Source organism: Bos javanicus, chromosome X (genome assembly GCF_032452875.1).
Source record: "Bos javanicus breed banteng chromosome X, ARS-OSU_banteng_1.0, whole genome shotgun sequence".
NCBI lineage: Eukaryota > Metazoa > Chordata > Mammalia > Artiodactyla > Bovidae > Bos > Bos javanicus.
The window spans coordinates 98,446,165-98,463,690 of NC_083897.1; the positions used below are offsets into that span (position 1 = coordinate 98,446,165).

The 17,526-nt window shown below is 45.5% G+C and overlaps 1 protein-coding gene across 6 annotated transcripts in view; it reads left to right on the plus strand.

The window, feature by feature from the left end:
* The first annotated feature begins 3,169 nt into the window (after positions 1-3,169).
* Positions 3,170-17,526, plus strand: part of AMER1 (APC membrane recruitment protein 1) — a 69,036-nt gene continuing 54,679 nt past the window's right edge. For 4 of the 6 annotated variants that reach the window (XR_009735081.1, XR_009735082.1, XR_009735080.1 and 1 more), the window contains exon 1: positions 3,170-3,354. The gene's annotated coding sequence lies outside the window, so the exon portion shown is untranslated. The other 2 variants (XM_061410314.1, XM_061410315.1) reach the window with 2 other exon arrangements.

Consider the following 17,526-nt stretch of genomic DNA (forward strand, 5'->3'; position numbering starts at 1 on the left):
TAACCCCAAAGAAGTAGTAGCTAGGGCTTTCATGGTGAAGCTTATACAGGGGTACTGCACAAAGTAGCCATAACCAAATGAGTACCTTGTAATGCACATGTGCAGTGCTATAAGTGATCTCAGCTATTACATAACCGTGCAAAGTCATTGTTTACAGAACATGGGGCAAGAGGGCATGAGAGCATGGGGTGAGAGAGCCTGACTGGCACCATCTTGCTAATTTCCCCACACCTACTTTTCTAACTTGTTTAACTTGACATAACCATCAAGGCCATCCTCCATGAATCTTTGATGCCCCTCCCCCTCCCCCTGGAGAGAAGGAATCTTTTCATCTGCAGTGCTCCAGATCACCTTTGCTAGACCTCTAGTCTACCTTTCAGCTCCTCTCAGAACTCTATCCCCAATTTCCCCCTTCTCCCAGAATGTTATCACTGTACCCACTTCTCCCAATGCTTATCACCAGGCCTGCCATAGAGGAGGTGCCCATGGAACATTTGGGGAAGAAAGAAATGAGCACTGTAGTCATGTGAATCAGTCTATGTTTATAGAGTTGCCTCTAAACAGCCTGCACATCTGTTCTCATGGGTTTTTCACCACAGGAACAAGGTATTGAGCAGCAGAGAGATTATCTCCACTTTGTAGGTGAAGAAACTTAAGGACATATTCTTGCTCTCCACCACCAGCCCCTGTAGTGACCAAACAAGTTGATTGTGTGTCAGTCTGCATGTATAATGGGGGCCTGGAGGGCACTCTCTTCAAGAAAGCAGTTTGAGGTATAAGTTTATGCCCACACTTGGTCTTGCCATACATTGTTCCTGGGGAGGAGTGGGCCATACAAACAAGGAGCTGTGCCATCCCCCATAACCTCCCTTCTACCTTAATGTGCATATATACAATCTTCACCTGAGACTTAGAAATATCAGCACCAAGAAGAAGTGCACCCATCTGGGACCTCTTTATCATGTCAAAAATTATTTTCACTTTCTGCAATCCCTATTTCTTTTGGGCCCAGCCCAGTGTCAAATACTTATCAGTCCCAAATCTGACTGCTGTGGAATATTGTTGGTAGCTGGGTAGAGGATATTGAGGACTAGCTCCTCTGACAGGAGCAGTGCATCAGTGCCCCTCACCTCAGTGTTATTTCAAGCCCACCACTTTACTACTCTGTACATCTCATCTTCCTGCTCCCACAGCTGAAACTATCCTGGCCCTGTGTTTCCCTGGACTCCAGATTTAGAAACTGTCTCCTCCAAATTGTAGTCTTTGGTCTACTCCAGAGAATCAAGGTTCTGGGTGAAATGGGAACAGGTGGCAGGCAACCAGAGGCATGGGGCAGTGAAGAAGTTTATGAAGGAGGTACTGGGAAAAAAGACACCTCCAAATCAGGTCCAATAAATGAGAATCAGGGCTTTACAGAGCAGGAAATCACATCTCCAGGGAAACATTACAGTCCAGCCATCTAAATGGGGAAACTGAGGCTAGCCACTTGTCCAACAAAGTTGCACAATGAGCCAGCCGCAGCCCCCTTCTCTCTGACATTTATTTGGACCTAAGATGATGAGAGGAGGTATGATGTTCAAATACTGATGTTTGTTGACAAAGTATAGAATGTCATGGAAAGTCATGTAATATTATAAAAAAATTGAGTTGAACTGTCAGAGTTGGAAGACTCTATATGCTTGACCAGTTTTACACCCTCCTTGTGGAGATGGTGTGATGGTCTGGCCCACAAGATAAAATGGACTGGCTAAGGTCATACAGCAAGTCTGAGGCAGAGCTGGAGCAGATCCCAGCCCTAGCAACCGTGTAACTTCCTTTGGTCCACACACGCAGGGGCAGTAGTCCTCCTCTTACCAGTTTAGCAGCTGGATCTTTTCAAGGCAAATAGAACCCAATAGAGCAACAGACAGCACTCCTTCTGCAATGCAAAAAATGGCAGGCATCCTTCTCTAATCCCTCCCCTCTCCTCAACTGTACCACTTCCGCCCCTCCTCACCCCCCTCCCCTGCTTTTTTAGACATTCACAGAGTTTTAGGGCTGGGCCTTCTGGATACTCCTGAGCTAGTGGTAGAACTGGATTCTTTGTTGCCTCAGCTCACCTGGCCCTGACAGCCACTAATGCCATTTAATGCCCTCAGGCTAGAGACCCAAATTCAGGCTGGCCCCCTACCACATCCCAGACACATCAGCAGCAAGGCTGCTACAGGCCTCCTCATTCCACCTTCAACTTTGACCTCCAGTCTGAGCCCAGACAAGATTTTTCTCTCAATACCCAGGTTTTTCAGGGATAGGGAACTGCACAAAGCCTAGCTCAACATCAAAGGGCTGAGAAGGCCACTAGAGACATTGGGGATCCCCTCAAGTTCCATAAAAAGTGGGAAATTAGGGTGAGAGTCAATCACGGAAACAGGTCTTTACAAAGAAGAAAAGTGAAAGCAGCCCTGGACTGGGAGCCCGGGTCCTGAATTCCAAATCTGCCCCAGTTACTAGCAGGATAGGTGACCTTGGGGAAGCACTCTCTCTTCTCTGGGCAGCAACAGACTTTTCAGTAACTGGCAGAAGCTGGACTCTATGGTCTCTTAAGGCTCCAGTGTGCCGAAAAGGCGGAGGAAGCTGGGACGCTGGAGCTGCAACTGACTTTCCTGGCAGGTGGGTCCCTCTGAGCGGCTCCGGGGCAGGCGCCCGGGGCCTTGATTCTATGCCTAAGGAGGGGGCCGGCAAAGTGCAGGGGGTGCTCTGTAGTCCCCCAGGAACCCCAACCTCTCCACCCCGCCTCTCCCAGAGGGCCTCTCGCTCTGGAATAAACTACCGGTGGCGGCCAGCGCGCCGCGGCCCGATTGCACAGCGGCCACGGAAATAAAAGCGCCTGCAAAAGCGAAACCGGGCTCCAGAGAGCTCCATACTGACGGGACCAGCCCCTGGAGCTTACGGCGTCGCCAAGCAGCTACCCGCCCGGCGTGAGAGGGTGGGGGACTGAGGAGTCCCCGCTAGGGGTTCTGGAGCCTCTCCGCCCCCTGCCAACACCACGCCCGCGCTTATTTGCATTTAAAGAGAAACGCACCAAGGAAAACAGTGGGTGAGTCAGGAAACGCCTTCTCACTGTGGTGATTGGACCACACGCCTGCCAATCAGGAAGCCAATGCCCCACCCTGTGGCTGCGAAGTCCGGGGCGGGGGAGGGGTATGGGGGAGCAGTCCAGAGCCTGGGGAAGGGGACCTGGTGCAGGAGGTGACTGGAGCCACAGCGGCGGCAGGGGCGGCGGTGGCGACGCTCTCAGCCGTAGCAGCCAAGGCTCCAGCTCCGGCCAGTGCGGCGCAAGAGACAAAAACCCGGCTGGAAATCGGACAGGGCCGGGTAAGCATTGCGCGCAGCAGGAGCCTCCGCCTGCCCGCCATACGGTGCAGTGCTCCACTCTGGCCGCCTGGAAAGGAGCTCTAAGGGCTGGGCCGGTCGGCGTCCGGACCGCTCTGCGCTCCCCTTTGGAACCAGCTTTAAGGACTTTCTGGTGAGGGTCAGAGCCATGTCTTCTGAGCGCTAGCGACCGCGGCTAGAGGTGGAAAGAGGAAGGCAGGCCGGCGGGCTATCCTGGGCCATACCTCGGGGCTCTCGGGGGAGGCAGGGGAGGCAACCCGCACGTGCTGCCCTGTGGTCTCATGAGGGGAGAAGCCAACCAGCACCCCCAGCGGTGCTTTTGTAGGCCCGGAGCTCTACAGCTTTGTTGTAGCACATTAGCTGGAACAGCTGTGTTAGACGAGTATCGCTCATCACAGCGGCCCGGCTGCCGCCCCTCCTCTTCCCGGCGCATCTCCTGCCTTTCCCTCTTCTCTAGGGACGAAGCCTACGCGCTGGCCTGGGCCCGACGGGTACTTGCATTGGCGTGGGTTGGGGTATCTACTTTGTCTGTCTCCTCCCTCGAGGAGCTCAATTTTGCCTGTGGGCTGCTCACTTCCCTTTGGAACCTCGGCCTTGAGGCCCCAACCAGCCGCGCCCCCTGCTCCTGGGCTTCCGGGCGCATCTGGCGCCCGCCCCCGCGGACAGAGGGGCTGGCAACCCATCTCTCGGAGTACCTTGGGTTAGGTCAGCAGCTCAAGCTAGTCCTTGGGTTAGAGCTGCAAGGCCGCTTTGTCAAACTCTCCCTCGCCCCCGTGCCTCCCTCCTGTCCCTGCTCCCCCTCCCCCGCCCTGCCTCATCTCCTGTCCCCTTGGAGGGTACTGGCTGCGCTTTTCTCTCCAACCTCTGGTTTAAAAATAGCGATAACCATGGTGTGATGTGGTGTGGTGTATGTGTGTGTGGCGGGGGGCGGGGGGGGGGGGCGCGCGGTTCTGTGCCATAGGTCGGGGAAGCAATTATTGTAGTAGAGAAACAGCCGTTTGGGTGTGTGTGAGAGAGCTAGAGAAGCAGCCAAATCCTCCAACTTCAAAGTTGCTGAAAATACCCAGCCTGCTGGGCCGCTGTCATTGTCTGCTGCAGACACCTCTGACTGGTGACCGTCAGACTTGGCCTAGGCTCTCCCGGCGGTGAGGGGCTGTGCTAGGCGTGCCACAGCTCAGGACAGGCCCTGCAGATCCAGCCTCCATGGGCCAAGCTTGCCTTGGCATGGGCCACGGGAGTCAAGGTGAACCTTTGCCCCTCACACAAATATCTCCTGCAGCTTTACCTGCCTGCTGCATTCACATGGGCTTGATGGAGGGTCCTTCTTTGTTGGACTCCCCACCCACACCTTGGGGAGTCCAGCAGAGCCCCCTCCCTCAGTGCAGCTCCCCTCAATCGGCCCCACCCACTGCTCAGTCTGCATGGAAGTGTGCCCCTTTCTGTGGACTATAGGCCTTTCTGAGGAGCAAGAGGGAGGGAGCTATCTGTGCTGTGCTGTACTTAGTTGCTCAGTCGTGTCTGACTCTGCCATGCCATGGACTGTAGCCCACCAGACATCTCTGTCCACGGGAGTTCTTCAGGCAAGAATACCAGAGTGGGTTGCCGTGCCCTCCTCAGCGGATCTTCCCAACCCTGGGATCGAACCCAGGTCTCCTGCATTGCAGGTGGATTCTTTACCATCTGAGCCACCAGGGAAGCCCAGGAGCTGTCTAGGGACTTGAAAGGCACTTCTTGGACCTTTAACACACCTCTGAGGGTGGAAAACTCTGTACACTACAGGTCCCTGGCAAAGCCTAGGCACCTATGAGAGGAGAAAATGAGACCCAGTAAATCCCTCACTTTAATGGAAGGCTAGCTGGGGACTTTTGTGACACTAGCAAGAACTGCAAATAGGACAGTACAGTCACCTCCTCTCACTTTGACCAAGCACCAATTCAATCCCCCTACTTAGATCTGGGTATCTCTGGTTCAGAGCTGGACATGTCCTCTGCACTGTCTCAAACCAGCAGCCACCCAACATCCCTGCCCTATATGACTCTCCTCCCCACACTCTGACTCACTCACCCTACAGTGTTCAAATTCTCTTCCCTCTCAGCTCTGGGCCTATATCCTTAGTGCCTTTCCATCTCTTGCAATCCAGATGACCTCTTCTTTCTCAGAACTCAGAACTCCTCCAGGCCACCTGCATCCCTTGGGCATTTTCTGGCTTAGGAAACAAACTATAATTAAATTTCCCTGCCTCTACCTTGTTTCCCTGATACCATGAATGTCTGGGTTCTTTCCAAACTTCTTACAGGGGTAAATGAAACCTGAATCTCAGCTGAAGTTCCATGAAACCCTAGCAATGCACAGCGGTAATGAATACTCAGGAAGGACTTAATGTCTGTCAAGCTTTGGAGAAGACCTTTATGTTCCCAACTGGCTCTTGTCCTGATTCACATGAAAATGATTAGAAAAATGATACTCAAGTCTCAGATATTTATTGAGTATACATAATGATGATTGAGAAGGGGAATGGGTTTCATCTACAATTAAAAAAAATAAAGCACAGTGTCTATAAGCTCAGGACCTGCATTGCCCAGTCCCCAGCTAATTCATGAATCTAGAGACAGCTGCCATGGAGAGAGATGAGAGATCTGTGTGTACATGGGGTATTCTCCTGGGAAGCCTCCAGAAATTAGAGGGGTTTTGGTTAGGCAAAGTATAGTTGTATAAGCAAAATTAGGAATGGGAGGGAGTGGCTGGCAAGCAGGATGAGTGAAGTGACAGTCTTTTCTGGTTGAAATCGTATGGCTCCAAGGTAGAAAGGCCCCTTACAATCTCAACCAAAAAATACCCAGAACTTCCAGATGTTCAAGCTGGATTTAGAAAAGGCAGAGGAACCAGAGATCAAATTGCCAACATCCATTGAATCATAGAGAAAGCAAGGGAATTCCAGAAAAACATCTGCTTCATTGACTATGCTAAAGCCTTTGACTGTGTGGATCACAACAAACTGTGGAAAATTCTTCGAGAGATGGGAATACCAGACCACCTTACCTGCCTCCTGAGAAACCTATATGCAGTTCAAGAAGCAACAGTTAGAACTGGACATGGAACAATGGACTGGTTCAAAATTGGGAAAGGAGTACATCAAGGCTGTATATTATCACCCTGCTTATTTAACTTGTATGCAGAGTACATCATGTGAAATGCTGAGCTGGATGAATCACAAGCTGGAATCAGGATTTCTGGGAGAAATATCAACAGCCTCAGATATGCAGATGATACCACTCTAATGGCAGAAAGTGAAGAGGAACTAAAGACTCTCTTGATGAAAGTGAAAGAAAAGAGTGAAAAAACTGGATTAACACTCAACATTCAAAAAACTGAGATTATGGCATTCGTTCCCATCACTTCATGACAAATAGAAGGGGGAGAAAGTGGAAGCAGTGACAGATTGTATTTTCTTGGGCCCTAAATCACTGCAGACAATGATTGCAGCCATGATATTAAAAGACGCTTGCTCCTTGGAAGGAAAGCTATGACAAATCTACATAGCATATTACAAAGCTGAGACGTCACTTTGCCAACAAAGATCTGTATAGTCAAAGCTGTGGTTTTTCCAGTAGTCTTGTATGGATGTGAGAGTTGGACAATAAGAAGGCTGAGTGCTGAAGAATTAATGCTTTTGAACTGTGTTATTGGAGAAGACTCTTGAGTCTTCTTGGACTGCAAGAAGATCCAACCAGTCAATCATAAAGGATATCAGTCCTGAATATTCATTGAAAGGACTGATGCTGAAACTGGACCTCCAATACTTTAACCACCTGGTCCAAAGAGCTGACTCGCTGGGAAAGACCATGATGCTGGGAAAGATTAAGGGCAGAAGGAGAAGGGGGCAACAGAGGATGAGATGGTTGAATGGCATCACTGACTCAATGAACATGGATTTGAGCAAACTCTGGGAGATAGTGAAGGACAGGGAAGCCTGGCATGCTGCAGTTCCTGGGGTCTTAAAGAGTCAGACGTGACTTAGCAACTGAACAACAGCAACAGCAAGGTAAAAAGGAAATTGAGGCCCAGTGGTGTTGGGTTTCCCAAATGCCAGGTTGTGAAATGGGGTCTGATCTTGAAGGAATGAAGGAAGGGGCCATCAAAGAGTGGGGAATTGGGAAGTTCTGATATTTTTTTGTGTGCAGATATGCCACAATAAAACAGGATTTTAGAAAGGGTTTTAGAATGGGTTCTTAGAAAGGGATTGGAAGAGTGCCATAAGTTGGGCGGGTAAAAAGTCATCTTTGGATCTGGAGGAACTAGGGGAGCAGGCTATCTCTAGAGGGAAACTGTATATTGTCAGCCTCTCTTTGGCCTTGCAGGGGATCTTGGTGGGGTGGCGAGGAAGGACAGAGCCAGGATTCTATATACCAATGTGGTAAAGGCTGAGTGCTCCTTAGTCCTTTGCTGATCATTTTTCTCCAAGCTGGACACGCCTTCAGGAAGCACCAGTTTGGGCTCCTTTTCTTACAGACGGGAATCCCAAGGCCTCGCAAAGCAGCAGAGACTCGCTTAAGTTCACATAGAATTTAGGGAGAGACTTAGCAACTAAACACCACCACCACCAACTGCCTCCTATGCAGCTCCTCTTATCCACTGTATCCATTCAGCATAAATCAGTACAAATCACATGAATCAACCCCTCTTCTTACCTCACCCATTCATCAAGAGTGAAAAGAAGCTTGGTTAGCTTTCTAGGAACTCCTCCCCTTTCACGTCTCTTGCTTTTTCAGGCTTGTTCTACAACCTGTCAGGGGCTGAAAGTTTCAGAAGAGAAGTAGTTGAAAGAAGCTGGCAATCCAGTGTTTCTCTCATAGTATAGTGGAGGTGTTAAAAATTCCTCAAGAACTGTTACATTTACACTCTGAACCAGAGGATGAAGGGAATGAAAGAAATAGCAACAAGTCTAGCTTCTTTGAAGAACCAAAGAGGAAGAAGGGGTTAGAAGAGAGCTGCCTAGTGTTATTTCTTCAGTTCCCCAGCCTCAAGTCCTGTCCAGGTAGATAGACTGGGTGATAAAAGTAAAGCCCTCAGAAGAGGCATTTCATAGACTTTTGTGTCAGTCATTCTTGGTTTACCCATCTCATGGCCAGGAAGTTCTTTCTCAGATGTAATCTGAGCCTCTCATGCTATACTTAAACCAAGTGTGTGTGTGTGTGTATGTGTGTATGTGTGTGTGTGTTGGCAGGTGGGGTTGAGAACAGCTGGCCACCATAGCTCTGCTGCTGCTGCTGCTGCTAAGTCGCTTCAGTCGTGTCTGACTCTGTTCGACCCCATAGACGGCAGCCCACAAGGCTCCCCCGTCCCTGGGATTCTCCAGGCAAGAACACTGGACTGGGTTGCCATTTCCTTCTCCAATACATGAAAGTGAAAAGTGAAAGTGAAGTCGCTCATTCGTGTCCGACCCTCAGCGACCCCATGGACTGCAGCCTTCCAGGCTCCTCCATCCATGGGATTTTCCAGGCAAGAGTACTGGAGTGGGGTGCTATTACCTTCTCCCACCATAGCTCTACTGCTTGACAATTCATGGCAATTTCATGGGCATTAAACCATCTCTTCCACCTTCAACTTCTCTGAATTAAATAATCAGTCTTTCATGTCTCCTTGGTCTTATTTTTCAAACCTGTTCATGTTGCTAGCAAGGCAGGCAGAACCACTGCAGAAGTGCAGGTGCTAGCTGAATGAGGGTGCATTGCTCCCCTGCACCTCCCCTTTTGGGATTAGGGGATAATAAGTACAATGAAGAAAATGGCCTGAGGAAGTTTGGTGGAGTCAGAGGCAGGCATAATGGTGCTGCAGGGGATGGGGATGAGTTGGGGAGCTTTGCAACCTTTTGATCTGCATTTCTTGTTGCAGAGCCTTCACTGCTTTTAGCTACAGTTTCTTTTTTTTTTCCCCCCTGCTGGGTTTCCAAGCAGATACTAACACCTCTTCTCTAGACAGTACCCCTCAACTGGGGGCTGCAGTTCTCCAGAGAGAGGGCTGGGCCTGGCCAGCTTGTGGTCCCTCAAGAATCTGTACATTTCATATATTCATAGGCTAGGCCTAGCACATTCAGAAAAGTAGAGTGTTGGGTGGGCTTGCAGAGGGAGGGTAGAAGTGAGAGGCATATGGAGTGAGGCAGGGCTGCAGTTCACCTCTGTTCTGCAGTGGGCCCAACCAGATAGGCATCCAGGCCTCCCAGTGAAGCCTAGAACCCCCAAAATGACATTTCCTCAACATGACTCCTGACTCAGCAGCCACTGGAAAACTAAACACAATACTGTCCTTTCCCCAGCTTCATGCAGCCTGGAGGAAACAGATTCCCAGTCCAGTCTCCCATTTCTAAATGGGAAAACTGAGGCCCAGAACAGGGAAGTGATTTGTTTGCCAAAGGTTACATAAGAGCATAAAGTCCCTGGCCCTCAATTTAATGCTTCTTCCTCTAAGCACACTGATTTGATCCCCTCCCAAACCTCCGTTTCTTTACTGAGGTCTCTCACTTAGGGTATGGTGCATATACAGGATATGGTACATATAGAGGATACCTAGGAAAGTCAGGAGTCTCCATTGTTAACTTGATCCAGCTGTTCCTCTGCAGGCTTTTCTGACTGCCTTATCACATCTCTTTCCCTGGAGTTATCTCCTCTCCTGTTCTTCATCTGAACAGAGGAAGAAGGAGGTATGTTGCCTTTGATCTCACCCTTGCTGAGTTAGTACTGAAATAATGGAAGCCTTATGATTCAGGCATGACACCTTTGAATACATTCCTTTCTAAGGCAGTTTGGGAGCCTTAGAGGAGAGTAGCAAGTAGGTGGTTCCCAGAGCCCTCACCATTCGAGGCAAGCTGGAGAGGCAGGCTCAGTAGCCTGAGGAGAAAGCTGCTGCATCAAGAAGTTTCACCAGGTAAGCCCATTTCTAGGTAGAGGCAGAGTCTGAGTGACCATACCTCCTAGACTGGATAAGCCCTGTATATTTGGGGCTGAGGCTAAGGGCCAGAGAAGTGAGCCTAGGAAACCTGCAAGCGACATGGAGAGAGCAAGTCTTGAAGGTCAGGCAAAGGGAGTTGGCCTTAATCTTGTAGGCAGTGCTGAATAATTTAGTAAGTCAAGGTGTGATGCACTGAAATCAGAGTTGTAAGAAAATGAATCTGGCAAGGGTGTGCAGGATGGATGAGATGGAAGTGGGGAGGCAAGGGGGTGGGATTTCAGTGCTGCAGCAGGAGGGACCAGAGGAAATGCTGTTAAGAGACTTTTGTCATCCTCATCTCAGTGAGGGGAAAGCTGAGGAACTAGAGTGGAGAAGGTAGCTGCAAGAGGCCCTATCACAAGGGCCCTTTATTGAACATCTTCTTGGTACCTAGCAAGTAATCTATCTTTTATATTTATCATCTCTAATCCTTACTGTGACTCCATATGGTAGGTAGCATTTTCTTCAAAAAGGTTAGGTCTCTTTCTCAAATCTCCAGCCTGAAAGGAGTGACTCTGGCATTTTAGTTTTGGGCTGATAAGCTCTAGCTGAATTAGAATTCAGTTGAACCAACATTGTTTGAGCTGCTGCTCTGTGCTAGATGTGGTGACTGCTGTATAAGATGAAGGAGGCTGCATTCAAGAGAAAAGAACAGACAGGCTGAGGCTGGGGTGAATGAATTACTCATGGCTGAATAAGATAATTCATTTGAGGGGCTGGTGTTGAGGAAATGGGAACAGGGGCTAGAGGGCTCATTTTGGAGTCTATGCTACATCTAGAGTTAGTGAGATGCCCCCCTTAAGAAGAGGTGCCTCTCAGGAAGGCTGCAAATTAGGGGAGGAGTAGTTGCAGGGATAGCTTGATTGGGGCTCTACCAGCAGCATTTACAGCTCTCCCAAAGGGTACCAAGCTAGACAGCCCTTCCTTCAGGTCCTGAAAAAAAATGGTTTTGAGAGTAGACTTTGGCTGTGGGCTTTAGAAATGTTAATTCAAATTCCAGATCTTGTAGGTCATTTTTCTTAAACAATAGCTCAAATTCTTTAGTTTCATTTTGTCTTTACCTTTATGTTTGTCCCCAATGGCAGGTTTCTGTTTGGACCTTTGTTTTGGCCCCTCAAACTTATCTCCCAAGGAGAAGAGTAGAGGAACATGTTCCACAGTTTGGGAGTGGTGATAGTGGGGTTTCTGGATAAGAATAATAGCCACAGAAAGCTTTCTGGAATGTTCTAGGTGGGACCAAAATAGTGGTAGCCAGTGAGGACTGGAAATACTGAAGAGAAGGCTCAGCTGGATTGGTACAAGAGTGTGATGGGAGAGGAAGAGGATGGCTCTTACAGGTGTGAGGGGAACCTGCATAGTCCTCACTCTAAGTCTTCTTCCTTGATTAGGGGCCAGCACAGTGCAGCAGAGTGGCATAGAATTGAGACTCAGAGGCCTGGAAGTTGGTGTGGCTCTGTCATCATCCCACTGTGTGACCTTTGGCAAGTCTTCTCCCAAGCCTTAACAATTTTTTTCTCTGTGTGACAAGGAGTTAACATCCCCTAGGGAAATGGCAACCCACTCCAGTATTCTTTTTTTTTTTTTAATGTATTACTTTATAATTTAAGGATAATTATAATATTGTATTGGTTTCTGCCCTATATCAACATGGGTCAGCCATAGGTATACTGTGTCCCTTCACTCTTGAGCCTCCCTCCCACCTCATCCCACCCCTCTAGGTTATCACAGAGCCCCAGTTTGAGTTCCCTGAGTCATACAGCAGATTCCAACTGGCTGTCTATTTTACATATGTTAGTGTGTGTTTCCATGCCACTTTATCCATTCGTCCCACCCTCTCCTTCCTACCACTCTGTGTCCATAAGTCTGTTCTCTATGTCTGCATCTCCATTTTTGTTGTGCAAATAGGTTCATCAGAACCATCTCTCTAGATTTCATATATGTGTGTTAATACATTATATTTGTTTTTCTCTTTCTGGTTTAATTCACTCTGTATAATAGGTTCTAGGTTCATCCACCTCCTTTGCACTGACTCAAATGTGTTCCTTGTTATGGCTGAGTAATATTCCATTGTATATATATGTACCATATCTTCTATATCCATTCATCAGTTGGACATCTAGGTTGCTTCCATGTCCTAGCTACTATAAATAGTGCTGCAGTGAACACTGGGGTACATGTGTCTTTTTTAATTATGGTTTTCTCAGGGTATATGCCCAGAACTGGGATTGTTGGGTCATATGGTAGTTTTATTCCTAGTTTTTTAAGGAATCTCCATACTGTCTTCCATAGTGGCTATATCAATTTACATTTCCATCAACAGTGCAAAAGGGTTCCCTTTTCTCCACACTCTCTCTAGAATTTATTGTTTGTAGATTTTTTTATGATGGCCATTCTGAGACGTGTGAGGTGATATTTCATTGTAGTTTTGATTTGCATTTCTCTAATTATGAGCAATCTTGACCATCTTTTCGTGTGTTTTATTAGTCATCTTTATGTCTTCTTTGGACAAATGTCTGTTTAGGTCTTCTGCCCACTTTTTGATTGGATTGCTTGTTTTTTTCTGGTATTGAGCTGCATAAACTGCTTGTATATTTTGGAAATTAATTCTTTGTCAGCTGTTTCATTTGCTGTTATTTTCTCCCATTCTGAGGGTTGTCTTTTCACCTTGTTTATAGTTTCCTTTGCTGTGCAAAAACCTTTTAAGTTTACCTAGGTCCCACTTGTTTATTTTTGTTTTTATTTCCATTACTCTAGGAGGCGGGTCATGGGACTTCCCTGGTGGCTCAGTGGTAAAGAATCTGCCTGTGATGCAGGAGACACAGGTTCAATCCCTGAGTTGGGAAGATCCCCTGGAGGAGTGCATGGCAACCCACTCTAGTATTGCCTGGAGATTCCCATGGACAGAGGAGCATGGCAGGCTGCAGTCCATTAGGGTAACACAGACTCAGACAAGACTGAAGTGACAAAGCAGCAGCAGCAGTGGGAGGTGGGTCATAGAGGATCTTGTTGTAATTTACGTCAGAGAATATTTTGCCTATGTTTTTCTCTAAGAGTTTTATAGTTTCTGGTCGTACATTTAGGTTTTTAATCCATTTTGAATTTATCTTTGTGTATGGTGATAGGACAGAGTATGCAATGGCAACCCACTCCAGTACTCTTGCCTGGAAAATCCCGTGGATGGAGAGGCCTGGTAGGCTGCAGTCCATGGAGTCGCTGAGAGTCAGACATGACTGTGTGACTTCACTTTCACTTTTCACTTTCATGCATTGGAAAAGGAAATGGCAACCCACTCCAGTGTTCTTGCCTGGAGAATCCCAGGGATGGGGGACCATGGTGGGCTGCCATCTATGGGGTCGTACAGATTCGGACATGACTGAGGCAACTTAGCAGCAGCAGCAGCAAGGTGTTAGGAAGTGTTATAATTTCATTCTTTTACAAATAGCTGTCAAGTTTTCCCAGCAGCACTTATTGAAGAGATTGTCTTTGCCCCATTGTATATTCTTGCCTCCTTTGTCAAAGATAAGGTGCTCACAGGTGTGTGGGTTTATCTCTGGGCTTTAAGATTTTGTTCCATTGGTTTATATTTCTGTTTTTGTGCAAGTACCATACTGTCTTGGGGTTGAGAAGATGGCAACCCATCTTCTAGTATTGTTGCCTGGAAATCCCATGGACAGAGAAGCCTACAGCCCACGGGGTCGCAAAAATTTGGACATGGTTGAGCTACTGAGTACACATACCATACTGTCTTGATGACTATAGCTTTGTAGTATATAGTCTAAAGTCAGGAAGGTTGATTCCTCCAGTTCCATTCTTCTTTCTCAAGATGGCTTTGGCTATTCAGAGTCTTTTGTGTTTCCATGCAAATTGTGAAATTATTTGTTCTAGTTCTGTGAAAAATACCATTGGTAGTTTGATAGAGATTATGTTGAATCTATAGATTGCTTTGGGTAATATACTCATTTTCACTATATTGATTTTTCCAATCCAAGACATGGTATATTTCTCCATCTAATTGTGTTATTTTTGATTTCTTTCATCAGTGTTTTATACTTTCCTATATACAGGTCTTTTGTTTCTTTAGGTAAATTTATTCCTAGGATCATTTCCTTAATTTCTCTTTCTGATTTTTCATTGTTAGGATATAGGAATGCAAGGGATTTCTGTGTATTGATTTTGTATCCTGTGACTTTACTAAATTCACTGATTGGTCCTGGTAAGTTTCTGATAGTATCTTTAGGATTTTCTATATATAGTATAATGCCTGCAAACAGTGAGAGTTTTACTTCTTTTCAAACCTGGATTCCTTTTATTTCATTTTCTTCTCTGATTGCCATAGCTAGGACTTCCAAAACTGTGGTGAATAATAGTGACAGGAGTTGGCACTGTTGTCTTATTCCTCATCATAGAGGGAATGCTCTCAGTTTTTCACCATTGAGAGTAATATTTGCTGTGGGTTTATATGGCCTTTATTTTGTTGAGGTAGATTCCTTCTATGCCCATTTTTTGAAGAGTTTATATCATAAATGGGTGTTGAATTTTGTCAAAGGCTTTCTTTCTATTGAGATTATCATATAGTTTTTATCTTTCAATTTTTTTTCTTTTATTTTAAATGTATTTATTTTAATTGGAGGCTAATTACTTTACAATATTGTGGTGGTTTTTGCCATACATTGACATGAATCAGCCATGGGTGTACATGTGTCCTCATCCGGAACTCCCCTCCCACTTCCTCCCCATCCCATCCCTCTGAGTTCTTCCAGTGCATTGGCTTTGAGTACCCTGTTTCACATATGGTAATATACATGTTTTAATGTTAGTCTCTCAAATCATCCCACCTTTGCCTTCTCCCACAGAGTCCAAAAGTCTGTACTTTATATCTGTCTCTTTCACTGTCTCACATATAGGATCACCATTACCATCTTTCTATATTCCATATATATGCGTTAATATACTGTATTGGTGTTTTTCTTCCTGACTTACTTCACTCTGTTTAATAGGCTACAGTCTCATCCACCTCATTAGAACTGATTCAAATGCATTCTTTTTAATAGCTGAGTAATAATTCCATTGTGTATATGTACCACAACTTTCTTATCCATTTGTCTGCCAATGGACATCTAGGTTGCGTCCATGTCCTAGCTATTGTAAATAGTGCTCCAGTGAACATTGGGGTGCACATGTCTCTCTCAATTCTGGTTTCCTCAGTGTGCATGCCGAGCAGTGGGATTGGTGGGTCATAAAGAAGTTGTATTTTCAGTTTTTAAGGAATCTTTACACTGTTCTCCATAGTGGCTGTACTAGTTTGCATTCCCACCAACAGTGTAAGAGGGTTCCCTTTTCTCTACACCTTCTCTAGCATTTATTGTTTGTAGACTTTTTGACAGCAGCCATTCTGACAGGCATGAGATGGTACATCATTGTGGTTTTGCTTTGTATTTCTCTGATAATGAGTGATGTTAAGCATTTTTTCATGTGTTTGTTAGCCATCTCTATGTCTTCTTTGGAGAAATGTCTGTTTAGATCATTGGCACATTTTTTTATTGGGTCCTTTATTTTTCTGATATTGAGCTGCATGTGCTGTTTGTATTTTTTTGAGATTAATTCTTTGTCATTTGTTTCGTTTGCTGTTATTTTCTCCCACTCTGAAGGCTGTCTTTTCACCTTGCTTATAGTTTCCTGTATTGTGCAAAAGTTTTTAAGTTTAATTGGGTCCCGTTTGTTTATTTTTGCTTTTATTTCCATTACTCTGGGAGATGGGTCATAGAGGATCTTGCTGTGATTTGTGTCAGAGAATGTTTTGCCTATGTTTTCCTCTAGGAGTTTTATGGTTTCTGGTCTTACATTTAGATCTTTAATCCATTTTGAGTTTATTTTTGTGTATGGTGTTAGAAAGTGTTCTAGTTTCATTCTTTTACAAGTGATTGACCAGTTTTCCCAGCACCTCTTGTTAAAGAGATTGTCTTTTCTCCATTGTATATTCTTGCCTCCTTTGTCAAAGATAAGGTGTCCATAGATGCATGGATTTATCTCTGGACTTTCTATTTTGTTCCATTGATCTATATTTCTGTCTTCGTGTCAGTACTATACTGTCTTGATGACTGTGGCTTTGCAGTATAGTCTGAAGTCAGGCAGGTTGATTCCTCCAGTTCCATTCTTCTTTCTCAAGATGGCTTTGGCTATTCGAGGTTTTTTGTATGTCCATACAAATTGTGAAATTGTTTGTTCTAGTTCTGTGAAAAATACCATTGGTGGCTTGATAGGGATTACATTGAATCTAGATTGCTTTCGATAGTCTACTCACTTTCACTATATTGATTGTTCTGATCCATGAACATGGTATATTTTTCCATCTATTTGTGTCATCTTTGATTTCTTTCATCAGTGTTTTATTGTTTTCTATATATAGGTCTTTTGTTGCTTTAGGTAAATTTATTCCTAAGTATTTTGTTCTCTTCATCACAATGGTGAATGAGATTTTTTCTTTAATTTCTCTTTCTGCTTTCTCATTGTTAGTGTATGGGAATGCAAGGGATTTCTGTGTGTTAATTTTATATCCTGCATCTTTGCTATGTTCATTGATTAGCAATTTTCTGGTAGTGTCTTTAGGGTATTCTATGTAGAGGATCATGTCATCTGCAAGCAGTGAGAGTTTTACTTCTTCTTTTCTGATCTGGATTCCTTTTTTTTTTCCTTTTTCTTCTCTGATTGCTGTGGCTAAAACTTCCAAACCTATGTTGAATAGTAGTGGTGAGAGTGGGCACCTTTGTCTTGTTCCTGACTTTAGGGGAAGTGCTTTCAATTTTTTGCCATTGAGGATAATGTTTGCTGTGGGTTTATCACATATGGCTTTTATTAGGCTGAGGTATATTCTTTCTGTGCCTGCTTTCTGGAGAGTTTTTATCATAAATGGGTGTTGAATTTTGTCAAAGACTTTCTCTGCATCTATTGAGATAATCATATGGTTTTTATCCTTCAATTTGTTAATATGGTATATCACATATGATTGATTTGCAAATATTGAAGAATCCTTGCATCTGTGGGATAAAGCCCACTTGTTCATGATATATGAGCTTTTAGATGTGTTGCTGAATTCTGTTTGCTAAAATTTTGTTGAGGATTTTTGCATCTATATTCATCAGTGATATTGACCTGAAGTTTTCTTTTTCTGTG